General features: G+C 41.1%; 1 protein-coding gene across 8 annotated transcripts in view; it reads right to left on the bottom strand.

Moving 5' to 3' along the window:
• Positions 1–16786, bottom strand: part of zfh2 (Zn finger homeodomain 2) — a 411031-nt gene that overhangs the window by 263787 nt on the left and 130458 nt on the right. For all 8 annotated transcript variants that reach the window (XM_069132601.1, XM_069132602.1, XM_069132606.1 and 5 more), the window contains one exon: positions 1134–1169. The gene's annotated coding sequence lies outside the window, so the exon portion shown is untranslated. The remainder of the gene's footprint in view (positions 1–1133; positions 1170–16786) is intronic.

A 16786-nucleotide genomic window follows, 5' to 3' on the forward strand; every position in this document is an offset into this window, starting at 1 on the left:
AAAGATTACCGATGGCACGCGCGCGACCAAGCATCACGAATTTAAGATTCCGGCGGATGCCAGCTGGAAAACGGGTCCACGATGCTCCGAATGGACAGAGCGAAAGAAAACAGTCGAGCCAACCGACGATCGTGACTATTAAACAAAAAAAAAAAAGTCAGGAAGATCTGCGTAAACGCGCAATGGTCGGGGACGAAACGTTGCGCGAGGTGCTTTCGTTGGGAAAGGATAGAGAGATACGAAGGTAAGGAAGGCGCGTTCCGCTTTATCAGCGCGCGCCGCATGCCGCGGCGTGTTTCCATTAATTCGCGTCGCGGGGCAAACTCGTGCCGTTGGAATGCCCGTGCTGAGGCCGAGGAGAGAAGTCGTTAGGCCTGCGTGCCGTTCGGCCGGGCAACCGGTTTTCCCATCGGTGATTCGTCGTTAATTCGCCGATGGAGAGTAAGTAATCGCACGCGTACCAACGACCACCTCGAGTGTGTTACACGGTTACCTTCGCGCCGCGCCTACCTCGGGGTTGTTCCGATTTTCCTCGGCGATAAGCGCCGCCACTTCGACGCGAGACGCGAGAAATTCCTTTGACCCTTTTTCGGACTCGTCGGGAATCGCCGCGTTCCTCTTGGCGCGATTCCAACGCGTGCGCGAGGCTTAACCGTTGTCATACGTCGCGCTATTTTTTTTTTTTTTTTTCTTTCGCACGACCTTCCGATTACACTTCATGATTTGTAGAATTGTTATTTATTCATTGAAATGCGGGATCTATAATTGTATACATGCATATACATATGTAATTTGAAAGATTGAAAAGATTAGAAGGTGTATACGTCACTGAATTCTGAAAAGGTTTTTTCGTTTAGTTTCTCGTTGTTTGATACATTGTTTGATGATTCTTGAAGGCCGTGTGCTAATAGTTAATCGACAGGAAGATTCAGATTCAAACCACAATTTGCAGTTTCAATCGAATTAAGTTTAATTGCGACTTAATTATGCGGAGTTTTATTTCCATGGAAAGATCAAACGACAAACTTCAACACATTCCTAGATTTTTGTTGTTTCTTTAAAAGAGACAATGATCGAGTGTTCAGATATATATATCGTGTTAATAACTTTTTAATATTAGCGATTCCACTCACCAGATAAGTTCGCCAGCATAGAAGTAGAGGTTCCTTCTGCAACAAAGGCACAAACTAAATATGAAGTGACCATATAATAATGTAATTGTTGGAAGTAACATAAGATTCATACTAAGATAAAAATATCATGCGTACGGAATTACCATATCCAATCTATAGCAATACGTATTTACCAATGCAGCATCGGTTGGTTAATGAATGTTGTGACGCGATCTTGCTTCTCCCACACGTAATCGACGCATATTAATTGCAGTTTAATAATACCTACACCTTACTCAATGTTTAGAATTTGCAACACGATGTTATGCAACTTTATTACGCACGCGTTAAATTGTTTTAAGTTAAATTTTAAGAAGAGAATTACGCGAATCTCGCTTTAGGGACATATTGGATAGTTTTCATCGAGATAAGGAAAATGGAGCTTCGATGAAAATTGCGAAGCTCGCGGACTTGGAATTTTGATTAATAAAAATGGAGAAAAGGTTCAGCGTAACTCGAAAAATAAATTAGTCTTGAACCATTGGATTAAAACAAGACTCAAAATAGTTGGAAGTAAAATACGTTACTAAAAGATTCATGAAGCTATTCTACAAAGAGTGTCTAGTATCGTTTGAGCGGCGTGAGAACTGGCGCCGCGCACTTCATATTTTCTTTTCTTTCCCTCTCTGAAATTTTACAACGCTTCGCTGGTCTTAAACGCACGTTGACACTTGCCGTTCGAAAAGGTGGACTCGCTTATCTGGAAAAACGAACAACTGCCGAGCAAAATTGTTAAATATGCCAAGAGACACTCGCGTGGCGTGCACGCACGCGCGATCCCGTATTATTATATTTTACTTCGCGGCGCGCGGAAATCCCAGAATAATTTGCACGAAGGAGCCGTAATTATTTAAGGGTTTGCATATGTAAGAAGGGTGGCGGCGACTAACTAACAGCTATAGTTATTTTAGCCACACACATTATACACCAACCTCTATCGATTCGCCTTCGCCTTCGCGAGACGAGCTCGTTTGCCTCTTCCGGGAACCACTGTTCGCAGACTAATAAACCTTTCGCCGATAATTATCGTTGGCACCGCGTGACTTTCCCTTTGACGAGACCGTTTGCTTCGAGAATAACTTCGATTCGTTATCGTGCACTTAGTTAGAATTTATTTAACTTTAGAACTTACGAAAGGAAGTCATTATTTCTTGAGAATTGCATGTTAAAATCGTGTACTCGATTAACGAAATTAACAAGTTTACAGAAAATCCAGTGGATCGGCTCAGCTCCTGAGGGGCTTTCCCTTTTGTTCAAGATTTATTGCATGTATTTGTAAGAACAAGGATACACAAATTGAAATTGACTTGTCTGTATGAATTTTTATTTCTAACTTGTAGAAAAGGTTTAGATATGTTATCCCATATTTTCAAGCTCTGATATATGCTGTTTCAAGCTATTATGTGAGACCTTCATCGTACAGAACGAAAGTAACTTTCTGCGTGTCTCTCGTAAGCTATGAAGCTGAACGACCACCTGATGTGTAGGCGTTGAAACCAAGTGTGCAATAAACCTGAATCAAGAAAAATCGAACACTTTTTTCTTCTACTCTTTCGGTCTGGACAGCTTCTTAACTGCACCACTGCGTTACGATTAATTTGAAATCAATCTTGTTATTCGGTTTTAATCTCGCGTATCAATCGTACATCGATATTATACATTGAACATCTCGTGTTATTAGATTACGTTTGAAATGTTACATAAATTATTCCGTAGTTAGTAGTTATAACCCCTAGAATATCAAGACAAAAAACATATCATTATTTAAAAGTATCTGTTTGTAGGTACATATTAATTTTCATACGATGTAATTTAATCATTTGTAAAATTCCTAAAACCAATCTCACTGAAATCGTTGTGTCTGTATTAACTTTTAATTCTACGCTCACGGAATTTGTCTGGTTAATATATTAACAGATTCGCTGCCGCTAAAATACGAGTGTCATTAGCACGAGTATGAGAGTATCAAAATTATCATCAATTCCTAACCTGTAACTCTGCTGCAGTCCACGAATTTTCATTTCTAACTCTCACTTCTACAAACACGAAGACTTTTAACGTTTGACAAAATCTTTTATCGCAAAGTTAGAATGAAAATTATTAAAATTATTAGAATTGGTACGAAAAATCACACGTAACAATAACATTTTTCCAATACTTTCCTCAAGGTAAAGGGACTTTCCAACAAGAGGAAATACAATTTTCACAGTGGAAAATGACAACGCAATAAGGTTAAGAAGATTCTTAAAACGACACCTCGAAACCTTGATATAACGTTTCCCCGTGTTTTCTGCTGGACTTGGAAGGTTAAACGCCGGCGACGACACCGATTTGGAGGACGCTTTATAGCTCAGGGTGGTAGCGCCGCGTGGCACACGGACAAGACCGCGCGCTACGACAGAAGCGCGACGACGCCGGCGTCGAAGGTGGTGGCTCGAGTGGCTCGGGGGGTGATTATGAGCGGGTAAGTGCCGCCGTCCAGTTTTTACTCCCCGCTGGACGCCCTTCGCCCCTATCGTGGCAACTATCCCCGCCACTTTTGCCATGGCTCAACTAAACCCCAACGGATCAATACGCTAAAACATTGCCATATCGGGACGCCGCCGTATAAAATCTCAAAGAAATAACAGTGGTTTTCGTGTTTTCCTTCGGTCACCCTGTCACATCCCTTTCTTGCTCTACTTTAACGAATTTTCGTCAGCATTCCATCAGATACTGGGCTTTCTATGGATTTCCTGGGTAATTTGGAAGCTTTGTTTTCATTCGTTAGCAAATTTACGCGGGAAACTGTTTGTCGAGCGATGGAGACGAGTAGGAGGCTATATCGTGGGTGTTCGACTGTTTTTCTCGACGCTGAGGTGGTTGGTTCGAGGGTTAGTAGGGTGAATCATTGTTGCGATGGCTTCTGACGATAATTTGTTTATCTATGATTTGTCGATTGAAGTTTGTCGAATTGGTTTCGATTACGTATGAACTGAAAGAAACTATTATGGCAATACCGGAACAAATTCAATTTACTTAGGTTAATCCAAGTTAGAACACGAACCTAGAAATCCGATGTAAAATAAGGAGAAAAATTTCCAACAATTAAAATCAATCCAATCATCTAAATTACTTCTCGACCAACTATTTACCACGTATTCATTCCATTTCCAACTTCCTATCTAATCGATCGACGACCGACTTTATCTCCAAACTCCAACTACCCTACGTCTCAATGACGCCATCGATAAATCTAATTAGACACAGCAAATAAGAGCGTACGTATGTAAGTACATCATTCTAGCAAACAGTCGACCCAGTAGAAATCTTTGCTAGACGTTAGAACTCGATATCCGAATCATTCGCATACCAAAGTGATAAAAATTTCAGGAATATTAGTGTCAAAACACTTGCTCCATGTCTGTCTTATATAATTTCATTAATTTTCCCAATTTTTGTTTCCTGGAGTTAATCGATTTAACAAATAAGTGGCTCATCTATATCTAAGGTGGGTCGGTTAGTAGAAAGCAGTCGGTTTTCAGGGCAGAACAACGTAACGTCGGTAGCTGGTCCTCGAAGGGCACGAAAGACGGATGAACGGACGTCCGTGGCCTACCACAACCCACGTAAGACACTGATTCGCCTCGTCCCTTCCTCGTGAAGGCGTGCGAGCGGGCACACGCACATGAACGCACGTTCGGGCGATTCACGTGCACCTCGATGACGACGTAACGTTGCCTCGACGCGGATGGTCGATATATCGATTGTCGTCGACGAACTACCGACTGGTCGACGACCACAAGAACCAGTGGGGAAGCGAACAAGAACGAGGCTGATGGCCGTGTGTGTCTGGCTTGTGGTCACTTGTTGCCTTCCACCCCCGGGGGCTGGCCTTGTCCCTCTGTGTTTGGGGAACGCTTGTCGCCGCTCCAACGACAAACCATCCATGCCAACAGAGAGAATGAGAGATGTTTCTATCCTGTCGGACGGCAGGATCAGCCTGGAGGAATTCGAGGCTGCTGGAGATTCTGGTGTCCGCTTTCTTTTCTCTCGCCGAGCGCATCGCTTGACGGAGGTCAGTAAGCGATGGCCTCGTCCGTTTATTCGAACCCGTGTATCGGTCAGCGAATTAGTGGCCGTGATCAAATCTGACGAGATTAGTCAGGCTTTTTGAAAGGTGTAAAGCTTAGTGAGCGTGTGTTTTGCTTTGTTGGATCGATGGGGTGAATTCTAGAATGTGATGTTGGGTCGATAGTTAGGTCATTTCGGGAAATCCAGCATTGGGAATCGTAAAGGAGTGTCATAATATTTCTCTGGGATGAAATAAATTTGGAAATGTTAACCTGAATTTCTGAAAAATCTACTAGTCAATGTTTCAAAGAACTGCCAATTACGTTTAATTTCGTGGTCTAATATTTGGATTTGATTAGAAGGATTAAATTTCAACATCGATACGATCAATACATCAAACTCTTTCCTAATGAAACCACACTTTTGTGGTATAGAAAGAGAAATCGACGTCTGAAATCGCGCTAATTTTATCAACAATCAATTAAACTCGAGACATAAATAGCATGCGAACCCCATTCCCTTTATCGGATGAATACACGTTCGCACTCTGATAAATTGACATTGGAACGGAAATAAAGTTTCATCGGCGACCGAGCAAAGGCCGTTCTAATGGTTCTGTGTTTCCGAAGTCAATTCATTTACAGGGCATAAACTTCTTGCCGTCAGATAAACGCGCGTTATAAAAATTACGCTGCGTTTATCTTATCGCGCGTGTACAACGTTCTGCTTCGCTACCTTTCAAATGGCGCGAGGAATAAAAATAGTTCACCGGGGCGCCCCGCACGATGGAAAAACACGAAACCGCGCCATCGTCGATTTCGATTCGCCGCGGGGCGTCGATTATTCGATAATTTCGCACGTTCTCTGTCTCTTTCGACGACAAACCCGCTAATCAACCCATTGACGGCCATGCCCTTTCGTTCGTCTTAAGAACAAGCTCTTCCGAGATTATGCTTATCGTTCGGAACGTGAGATACGTTTCTAGACAGTCGATAATGGCGCCCTTAGCGTTTACCTGACACCACCTCTTTTGGAAAAACGTTCCATGGCAAACACAGATGCGTTCGATCCGATGAAATTTCTTTCTTATCTCGTTTGGTGGAATTAGAAGCAGGAAAGGAAACCGTGCAGGAACCGCAAGGCCTGTTTCGAGAACATCTAATAAAGATCGCCGGAAACGATCTCGCGCCATGACGCACATCATCGTTCCATGTCGGGTTTTTGTTGAAATTCGCCGTCAACTTCCTGGAATCCTCGATGTCTTCCAATAAAATTCAACAATGATAATTGTCCTGGCCGATAATTATTCACGGTGGGCCGTCATAATGCTCGCACAAACATTTTTACGACCGTAATTAGCGCTTTCGCGTGTTATCTTCCATCTGACAGCACTTGCAACTCTCTGTCCACACGTGTCTCACCGTCTCTCTCTCTAATTATCGCCTACAATTGTCTTTTTATTACATTGTTGTCCATTCCGTGAACGCTGGATGGTTGAACTCTATGCGTACTCCGTGTCCGCTTTTGTCATACCGAGTTCTCTGATATTTGGTTTCGGTCTGGACATGGATTCGTGCGTTTTATGTTTCACGGGCTGTACGTAGGAGAACTATGCGATTATTAAAAATCTTTGGACTTGTACCTTATTATAGAAAAAATCGGGAAGTATTTAAATATTCTTGTTGCCTAAATTTACTACGTCGTACTTTACTATTTTTACTTTGGAGATGGAACACGACTTTCGTTAAATATTAGACACAAAATGAAAATTTGCTCTATTCGCGTTAAGGACAGCTCTGAAATAGCGGACTGAAATGTTCATGAAATTTGACGGGACAACTCGCAACGTACTAATACCACGATCGAAACTCCAAAAGTCAGAAATGCGTGACCTAATCATCGAGAAGGTATGAAATCTACGAATCATTTCGGTTATAGAAAATCGCGAATTCGATTTTCTTCGAGTCTTACACATACGTAATCGCTATTACGCGACAGTAGGTAGAGGCCGACAGGCAAACAGCTAACAACGTCCGAGTTCGTGGCACGTACGTGGGAAACACGGCCACTCTGCTCTCTGGCAGGGATTATATAATATTCAATTTTAGCATGCGTGCGACCCGTCTTAATCCAGCCATTACGTCTAATTGGTCGAGATTAGCTAATATCCTTGTAGTGATTAGGCCGTGTCTGTAGCCACGGCTCGTTTAGATTGAAGCCAATTCCCCCGAGCGTGTAGCGCATGCATTGCTGCTTCACGTCGCTGCGAAGGATCGATAGGCTGATCAAACATTATTACCCGGAGAAACCTCGAACCGTTCTTTTCACGCGTGCACACAGGGGATCGCGTGTTGCGTGCATGCCAGATCAGTTCGTTCGACTCGACGTTACGCCTACTCTAAAAAGAATTCGAGTTCGTCGATTCGAGAAAAACGGCTGCTACAGATCCTTTCGCTGGATGGTTAACCGGCATCCATTCGACACAGCGTCTCCGATCATTCGTTAGAAGAAATTGACTCAAACTGATTTCATATGTCGGATATTACACGAGATATCTAAAGGTAATTGTGTCGTTTGGATCGCATTACCGTTGTAAGGTTCGAAAAAACGAAAAAAGCAGATGATTTTTTATCGCAGTAATTGCTGACTGCGAACTAACACTATTTTACAAATTATAGCAAAGGATTGAAGATTAATTATTAGCGACGATTTAAAGAAAAACGTTACTTCTAAATGTATAATCTATTCGTATGCAAAATATATCGTCATATTGCTCCGGTTGATTAAAATTTCAATTGGCATTCTTTGGAGATCTTCCCCCGTGAATCGTGATTCGAATAAGATAGGATTGGTTACGATATACAGGGTGTTCCGTGTAATGAGATTAAAGGATAAATTAGGAATTACAGCTGGCGATTCAGATTTAGAAAATGTAATATCCGAATGTAAAGTACGAACCGACCAATTAACAACGAATCGTCACAAAACCTGTAGATTTTGTCTGAAACATCGTGAACCTTACCTCGTGGCCTCTTACTGGGGAACTTGCAAACCTATAATTTAATAACCAGCTGCTACGTTTCCATATAGCCGGCACGCAGTTAGACACGAGTAAACAGGCTAGAACGCTCCTTTTAGAAGCCTCTCAGCCAAGAAAGCGAACCTTTCGAGGATACTCGAAAAACTACGGACGCTTCTTTGCGTCGTTTTAGAGATCTTGGCTATATTTTACACAAAGTCGAGTTCCAACTAACGAGGTCTCATCAGCTTCGTTTCAGATCTTTTATCAAAAATTTTACGAAAGTAAATTAGTAACGCAGTTCTTGGAAATTTTGTAAACTACGTAAGATAGTTTAAGATAAGTGTTGTTTCTACCTTGAAGCTAATTTATTCGTATCAAAATTCATATTTTAAATAATATTCCGAAGCACTAGATAATTTTACAATTTTCCTCATTGAGAAAAAAAACCTATCGCTGGAAGGAAAGACAAACATGGTTTATTGAGAGAAGATAACATCTTCAAACACTCTGCTCATTATCATGTAAATATCGATAATAGCGCGACTTGATCGCTCTTGTAATTTTCTTCCACAGCTAAAAAAAAACTTGGAACGTATCTCAATCGAGATACTAAAAACTCGAATAGATTTCAATTCATTTCCTTAAAATGATCTTTTCGTTTTTCCATACAAAAACCTATATATCTCCTTCGTTCGTTCCAATAATTCCCGCCTCTCTACACGTTTTCAACAATACAAAAAAGAAAAATTACAGAGTAAAGAAAGAAAACGAGAGTCCTGCAGCCTATCCATTACCCGTTATCAGGCTTAACGCGAGCTTATCAACGTAAACTCCGTGTTCCTCGCCTTCTACATACTGGTCAGCCGGCCACGTCATATCTTACACGCCGGTTGAAGGAAAAGGAAGATCTCTTCCCTCCGCTTTGCCGGCTAATGTTACAAATCTGGCCCGCGAAAGGGCGGGGATGTCGGCTGTCTTGTCTGTGCTACCAACTGGCCTGTAAAGAACCTATCTCCCTCTGCCGGCTCACGATCCTCCAGGTTCTTGTCTTTATAGTTTTATATTTTCCTCGCTAAAACCTCCCGTCCACCGTCTCTCTCCACTCCTCTCTAACCACTCTATCCTTCTTCCATTCTCTCTCCTTCTCTCGCCTTTGATCTTCGTTCAAACTCACGGTCCAGGTAGACGAGAGAAGAAACGCGTGCACGCGTGCACTTCTGGTGGTTCTCGTGCGAAGTCTGCATTACTACGACGAACCGTTTGCACACCGCGACCAGGTGTGTAAACAAGGCTTGTCACTTTCGCCATGACAAGACCGCCGGGTGACCGTCGTCGTCTTCGTCGGATCTGACGCGCATCTCTCGCGGTTTCGGCCTGTCTCCCGAGAGGAAGATCGCGCCACGCCGATTGCCCGGCTTTTCGAGGCGTGAAGCACCCACGGCTTGCGAGATCACCGCCGGCTGATAGCCGGTGAAGAAATAATTAGAGGCGTGGATGCTCGACGAACGCTCCCCGAGGCGCCAACGACGAGTTTGCTCGCGATAGCCACGTTTTATCGGTCACCAGTACACCGGACGATTCCTCCTCCGGGGAAACAGTCGATAAGAGATAATCGGCCGAGGGAAATATTTTATTTGACGAAGAGTCGAAACCGCGATGCTTTGAGGATCAGCCTGTTTACCGAAGTTCGAAAAACGTGTTTCACGACAGAGTTTGGGGCACGATAGGTTCGCGAGAGGTGGAACGATTAATTTCGAGGTTTATGATGGGGGATTTATGGGTCGCTGTAGATACTTGGTTCTGCCTGGCAGGAATGTTGGTTTTGAGAATGCAAGGTTTAGGATGTATAAGCATCTTCTTTAAGCTGCGATAAATGTGGCATTCTTTTCCGTGCTGATTTACGATATTAAAGCGGGTATTGCATGGAAACGTATGACGTTTATATGCGCTGTTTAAGTTTTCGGGTTTTGTTATTGACAAGCTTTCTAGCTTTTTGTCAAAGTTAGAGAATCAGGAAGAGAATAAGATAATTACGTTTACATTTTTGTTTTCTAATTTCAGTCTCAGCTTATGACGAAAGAATGGTATTATATTTTAATATCACATAGTTAACAGCTTCCAAGTTGACGAAATTTTGTAAAAATTAGAGATCCAATTATCGAGGGAAGTGTGATAACGACCATGCCCAAATCCACGTCATTCCATACTATTTGACAGCGAACTGTTAGGTTTTGACCTGACCTTTTTTACATAGCCCAACATTTCATTCTCCCCATTACGTGGGGCAATCAGGATCCTCTCCTTGCCCCTCAACACTTACAAACGCAACATATAAAAACTACAAGCATTCGACCACGAGACTAGTCTTATGTATAGTTTGGCCGTGATTTGAACAACTAGTGTTTAACTTCGCTACTTCATTGTAATATTATACTTAATCATATTCGTGAATAAAAGCCTACAAAATTATAAAAGCACCGTCAAGTTAAGTTATTGCTCAGTTACTCCTTTTTTACCATAAATTTTACGTAACAGAAGCATCGTTCCAGCGTCCTCGATATTTTAATATCGTAACAAGCAACATTTTTAAAATTACGAAGGGGATGAAACAACGCGTGTTCAACTCCAAAATCAAATAAGAAGATAACTTTAGTAACATGTACAACAACGTACTGAATTAAAAAATTGCCATACAAAGAAAGAAAGGATAATTTCTCGTATAGCTGCTCTGTAGTCTTCGCTTTACATCCACGTAACAATAAAAATAGCACATAACACAAACTGTTTCTACCTTTCTTACATTTCTCGATGTTTAAACAATTCCGATAAGATGTAACGAAGAAAATGACGTTTTCGAAACTTCCCCTCCAGAACTATTCTAGAAATAAAAAAGAGACAAAAAAGAAAAAAAGGAAAGGGAAACAGAAACTAGAAGACGCAGCCTTCTCACCGAACCCTCGAAATAATCTCGACAAATAATCCTCGCAATCCAGGCGCGACTGTGACGTGCCCGGAGTCACGCTCGCTCTCCTAAGGACGACCGTTGGAGACACACAAAAGGGAATCGTCCCGTTCTCTGAATGGACTTTTCCAGGTATTCAAGGCCGGAAGATTCCAGAGTATGTGGAGAGGCCTCCGCGTGAAAAAGCTTGCCAGACGGAGAAAGAAAGAGACGAAGCTGAAAGAGGGCGCGAATGGAAAGATCAACGCTGCAAGAGACACGCGGTTCGCAACGAAATCAGACTGTGCATCGAGTGTTTCAGCGTGAGATGATCTCGTGCAGCGATGAGACAGATTTACTAGGCCGACGAAAAGTCACAGCCTGTCGACCTAGATGACACCGGTCATCCTGGGCTTCGAATGCATTTCCATACATTAACCACCTACGTAGATAGCGTCCCTAGCCAGAAACTATTCCTTTCATGGTCTATAGCTTCTTTCTTTGTCTCTTTCTATCGTTTAATAACTCTCATTTTGTTTCATTGCCTTTTATTGCGATTTAATTTCATGATATTTTTCTTCCAGTTGTTTGGAACATTTTTTTCAGCGATTGTTACGGAACATATAGCAATTAAGTTATGAACGCAATTAAGGCAATCGAAATTTTCGCACGTTATGTGCATTCTCTACTAGTATTCATAGCGTACCAATTTTAAACCTTTCCTTGTTCGCTATTATACGTCAGATAAGCTAAGTATACACAAAGCAAATAATGTGATGGCATCCACGGGGGTGATTCCACCCAGCGAGCACAGATTTCGAGCGTATCTTCGGGGATTCCAGTAGGCTGACTGGAATTTATCGGACCATAAGGCACTTTTATAATATCTCCGACCAGTGGTTTCTCCTTTTCTCCATTCTATAGATTTTACGTGTATGCGTAGCGTTAAACCGGCACCTAAATTTCATATCGTCTATAGTGGATCTTTTCTTTCTATTATTTCGTGGCAGGTGTTCCTTCGCAGGTGTGCGTTCCTACGAGATGTGTTTTTGATTTTACGGGGGAAAATAGTATATTTATCGTAACAGAAAGGTGGTAGTGATTCGATCTGAAGAAACAATATGGATTCGATGTTCTATTAGAATTGTACATTTTGATCATTTAATTTATTATTGGTGGAATCGTTTGAAATAAAGACAAGCGCTATTTTTGCTATTTCACAAGCTATTTTATATGCATATTATTTGATAAATTCATTGATTTTATTAGGGAATATTACATATTAAATGGTAATATTAAATTTAATAAATATCCAAGTAACGAAGCGAATGATATTGACTTGCCCGAACTAGATAATTTGGTTTTATTGAAAATCGACAGTGTGTCATCTTGTGTTTCTTTAAAAGATACTTCTATATATAAATACGTAATGAAGCGCTCATAAATCAAGGTGTGTAATAATTCAAACAATGTCAATTGAAAAATTGTTAACCTGATAATACAGTAAAACATAATGTAACTTCTTTGCCACGAAAATGTAGTATTTATCTAAATTGTCACAAATATAAAATTTCGAAGGTATCACAGAGCTCATTTTACCGTCATTATGAGTTAAAACTGCTAAAACACACATACTCAAATGTTTATTAAAACCATCACACGAACAGAAAGCTACATGTCCAAGCCTGAAGCCATACATCAATTTCCATCCCGAATTTTTCAAACGAAACATCGTTGGACTCCTTCAAATTCCTTCAAACTTATCAATCATCCGTCTTGGAGGATTCGGCTTTGACGGACACCGGTTCTGTCAGGATTTTAACGCATCATTAATAAAATCGAAGCGCGATATCGGTTAGCATTTAAGTGCGTGACGCGAACGCTGTGGAAGTGTCAAGTATCGGAGCAAAAGTTCAAACTCATCGGATAGGGAAGGTGGAAGGGAGTTTTCTGGGAATTATGACGAGTATATGCTGACTAGTTCCCGCCGGGTGGTATCCCCGGGCCTCATGCTCATTCGGTAATTAATTACACCCGCCGTCGAAGCTCGTTCGTCGATCTTCATCCGAGATATCGACTGGATTCACCGTATACGATTCGTAACCGATTCACTGACGCGAGCTTTTCTTCGCTGGCAGCTTCGCCGCACACAAACACGCTTGCATACACGCGTTCGCCACCACGGTGAGTCACGCCGCGAGATTAATAAGATTGTGTGTACATTGTACGTTCCCCGTTTGACGAACAGTCCTTCTTTTTTTCTGTCAATTTCTCGCCTGTAGGCCTTCGTATTTTCTTTTTTCACCAGCAGATTTTGAAGCGCGAAACGAAATGAAGATATTTAAGGAAAGAGTTAAGTCATCTTTGTGACCGTTGAAAGTTGTACGAGGTTTCAGGAAGTTCTTACAGTGGTATTGTCACGTTTAATGTGTTAGTGAATAATTTATTAAAGGAAACTTGAGTTTAAGTACATACCACTAGAGATATTTGTACTATACTATATTATAATAATCAGCTTTAAGGAGGTTCAGCGGGAAAAATAAATTTTGAAACAGATCCTTGTAACGCAGCTCTTAAAACCCTACAAAACCATTTTCTCTCAAAATTCAGACAATCACGAAACACCTGTGATCGGTAGCAGCTCAGTAATATCAATGTCGTGATTAGTCTTCGCATCGTTCATTAACCTTAACAAGATCTCCCCTATTCACCAAACATCACATATCTCCGTTTGTTTCTACACGTTTATCAGAGCGAAAGCCACGTTCAAAAATCGACGCGAGCAAACATTCCGTCATTCTTATCGTCTTTTCGCAGATTAACGAATACTCCGGCTCTCTATTCATTTTCACGCCACCTCTCTCTGTCGTTCATCACCATGTACTCAATAAGCGAACGCGTCCCATATACATGTGCGTCTACGTGCGCTCGAATTGCGATAATCAAACCGGAATATCACGATCGGACGAAAGAAGCGTGAGTTATATTTGTCCGATGATTTCTTTGTGTGTAGAAATGAATTTGATGGCATTTTAATTCAGGTACACTGAGTTTCGTCTTTAAATTAGACTTTAAAAGACAGATTCACTAGACACGTAGATTGTAGAAAGATGAAATTACTCTACGAAGATTGAATAGTCCGATACTGGAACAACAGAACAAGTCAATACAACGGTTAGCGAAGGAAATAAGAGGTGACTTCTGCATTGGAAAAATCACCTTATTAATTACTATAAGGCAATGAGTAAACGCAGTAGCTCGATTAAAATGACAATAGGATTAAGATATTCGTTTATCTATCCATCGAAGATAGTAAAATATGTATGAATATTTTACGACAAAGCTTCGAATCTCTCTGCATCGAAAAATGGTCTTACTTGCGTTTTTCACGTATGCTCGAGAAAGGTCCGAGTGCAAGGGGTTAAAACACAACTTGGAGCGATGCATGGACGTTTTTCGCGAAATGGGCCGGTGTTCGAGGGAAACGATAACCGGCTGGTCAATTAGAGGTTGGTCCGACGTTCCTAAATATCGTTAAATCGCTTTTACATGCGTAAGTCCGAGTACATAAACCCCTTAATTTCAGTGTAACCGGCCGCGACGCGACGCGATACGGACGCGACGTGGTGCAGCGAGGGACGAAAGGTGCGGTCGCCCTAAGGGCAGCACCGTAGCTACATGTGTATTCATATTAGCGCTTAACCGGGCGCAACAGAGGCCTCGTCGTATGTCCAATGTAAAGGCCTCGTGTATATAACGCGCAACGCCGGAATATTATTCAGCGTTAGCGTAACCCTTGTCACGGATTTAATAATTTATGGTAATACGGAATCAAAAAGAGCGGGGAACGTAAGCCACTCGATGCCGTGCTGATTCCTACACGATGTAATTATAGTGTTTACCGGTGCGCCGGCCACTACGTCCGCCACGTTATTAGACGCTTGGACGCTTTACTCATAGACAGTGCTTCCTTTTTATTTTCTCTTCTACCCCTCATGCTCTTTTTGTTTCATTGTTGCTGATTCTTCTGTGTTGTTTTTCTTTCGATCGTTACGGCATAGTCGAGGCAAAATTGATGAGAAGCTCCTATGAAAAGTTGATGGAGGTTGCCACCGAGCGAAGGGAAAATAGCTGGCGTTTTCGACGTGGAATTAGAGTAACCACTTTTCGATAAAACGAGTTCTTGGCATTATGTCGGTTGTTTTGTAATTAACGTAATGGTAAAATTGGAGATTTGAAATATGTATATAGCGCGATTGTAAGGGTTCGTTTGTTAGTCGCTTCGTTAACGAGGCATGTCTTTTAGCATAGGAAGTAAGAAAGTTAATCGACGATTTAATGATACTCTTATGTTAAATGAAATGTAAATGTAACATTGTTAGAGAAGATACATCGCTTCGAAATAAAAGAGGGTGTTTCATTTTCGCGTATTTTGCGACGTTTTAATGGTAAACGTTACTACTATTGTGAGTCAAGATTTACCAAAATATTCATACGAATGTACTTTACAACAAATTTTCCATGTACGTGTAATCTCTTATATTTTCTTCTTTGACGTATAACGCAATTTAAAAAGAGCGAAGCAACCCTTTTGTTTAACGTTGCGTTCTTCGATTTTTTCAAACGTCCGAATGTTTTGATTTATATTCCACGTCTCACCCACGGTTGCAGCCGCGTGATGTTGACTCGTTGACCGGTTTATGCCATTATACCATGCTTCCTCTGATCTCTCTCTCTCTCGTACTCTCTCATTCACAGCACTCCCCTCCCTCTCTTTCATCGCGTTCTACGTTTATTCTTAATAACGCTCGATCGATTACGACGCGTTTCCAGACATTATCATTTTACGTCGTCACGTATCGTACAAAGTTGCTACCACATAGTTTAATATTATATTACTAGAGAGAATTCTTCCGTTTCTCGTTACACGGAACACAAGCTCCTCGATTATTTGAAATTTCTCATGCGGTTCCCCCTTATTGGCGAATATTTTTAGCCTCGCGATCTTTGAATTGATTCATGAGATTAATAATAACAGACTCGTTAAGTTATAATCTACATAGTTGCTACGTGTTAAAATACAGTTATTTTCAAAATAAAAATATTGAAATATCGTATATAATTCGTGTTTGTCAATGAATTACTTTATCATTGAAAGTATATCGAATATAACAATTATGATGATAGTTTAACTAGTTAAAATACACAAAGTATTGAAACAAACTAGAACTGGTAGAAATATGAAACATCTGATATATCTTGTATCAGCTATGTAATATTTATCGCATATATAGCTCATTATTATACAAAACACTGTTAAACTTTTCTGTTTAAAACGCTTTCTACAATTAAATACAAACCCATAATCTTTATCGATCACAAATTTTCACTTCTATGAGAACTTTGTTTCGTCCAAAATTTTATGAATCATCCTGTATTCTAGAATCGAGTTAGCGCACTTCTCGTTGATCATAAAATCAGTGCTGCAAAAAAGGCTTCTTGCTAAAAAAAATGATATCTGCGACGATGGAAAAGAACGAGGCGTATAACATGACGTATGAAAATTCGAGAAGTGGCTAGTTGAAAGGGGTTGCGAGA

This window comes from Bombus flavifrons, chromosome 3 (genome assembly GCF_040668555.2).
Source record: "Bombus flavifrons isolate JBK064 chromosome 3, iyBomFlav1_principal, whole genome shotgun sequence".
Classification (NCBI taxonomy): Eukaryota; Metazoa; Arthropoda; class Insecta; order Hymenoptera; family Apidae; genus Bombus; species Bombus flavifrons.